Consider the following 1,175-nt stretch of genomic DNA (forward strand, 5'->3'; position numbering starts at 1 on the left):
TAGTAAAACATCCAAAGTATCGACTCGAAACATTACGTTAATTTTCGTTTGTAAGTATTATTTTCTAGTTGTATTGATTATATTATGTGTTAATAATAATATGGAGTCAGTCTAATTTGTTAATTTGTTCACAAATTTAAATGTCCAAAAAATCAAAGAAATAGAAGGAAATAATGGCTAAAAATCTTTGAATTAAATGATTAGGTACTTATCCCAATTTATACCTGGCATAGAATCTGCGGTAATCATTTCATAATAATTAGTGTTTTTAAACAATGCTCAGTAAATTAGTAAACATGATCAGAGGCTGTCTCAAAACATAATCCAAACCACTTGTCTGGGATAGAGAAGTAAAATAAATGTTAGTGATTCACGGCAACATTGATACTACTCTGAGCACGACTATGTAGTAAATCGCATCTAAGAGGTATAATCGTTTAACATAATTCATAAATTAGGTATACATATATTTTTTAAAATTTGCATTTTCAGAAAATTTTGTTTCTCCAACGATGAGTTAGAAGAAAATGAACAAACGAATAAAGGATTTCGAGTCCGTACAGTTGATGATTTTAATTCACCCAGAAAAGCCTTAGATACCCAATAATGTCTAATTCACACACACTTATGTAAGTATATCACTCAAGTATCCAATTTTAAACGTTTGCCAAAACCAAAAGTTACTTAATAGTTTATCGTTTTTAGCTCATACAATGGATTATACTCATTATGGTTATCAAAACTGAAATATATGATGTACCACATACAAGGAGCTAGGTAGTGGAGCCAATATTGACAATTTTTCAGACGTTGACTTTCTTGAAGATAATTCTACCGACTCAGATGAAGCCATACCTTATTGGAGCGAATTATGAAACTGAAGGGTGAGAATATTGTTGATAGGTTTTTATTCCTGATCTATTTTACTGTGCTATTAGCTAACATACCCACCTGTTGACAGGACATATTGTATAATATCTAATTGTGTGCATGGACATATTATATTCAGCCCGTTTGGTCAAAATAAATTAATAAATAAATAATTATATGTTACAATCTTAAAACATCCATGACTTGTTTTAAAGATAAATTACAAATATAACAAGTGTTTGCCCCCATAAGGTTCTTTAAAAAATATTCTTGCCTTTAAGTTTGATTATAACATTATGTCATAT

General features: G+C 29.4%; 1 long non-coding RNA gene across 1 annotated transcript; it reads left to right on the plus strand.

Annotated features, from left to right (window-relative positions):
• The first annotated feature begins 406 nt into the window (after positions 1–406).
• On the plus strand, positions 407–993 carry LOC115034635. The gene is made up of 3 exons (XR_003839966.1): positions 407–427; positions 493–629; positions 706–993. It is a non-coding gene; the product is annotated as an uncharacterized LOC115034635 (long non-coding RNA).
• The last annotated feature ends 182 nt before the right edge of the window (positions 994–1,175 follow it).

The sequence above is a fragment of the Acyrthosiphon pisum genome, unplaced genomic scaffold, assembly GCF_005508785.2.
Source record: "Acyrthosiphon pisum isolate AL4f unplaced genomic scaffold, pea_aphid_22Mar2018_4r6ur Scaffold_17794;HRSCAF=18466, whole genome shotgun sequence".
In the NCBI taxonomy this organism is placed as follows: domain Eukaryota; kingdom Metazoa; phylum Arthropoda; class Insecta; order Hemiptera; family Aphididae; genus Acyrthosiphon; species Acyrthosiphon pisum.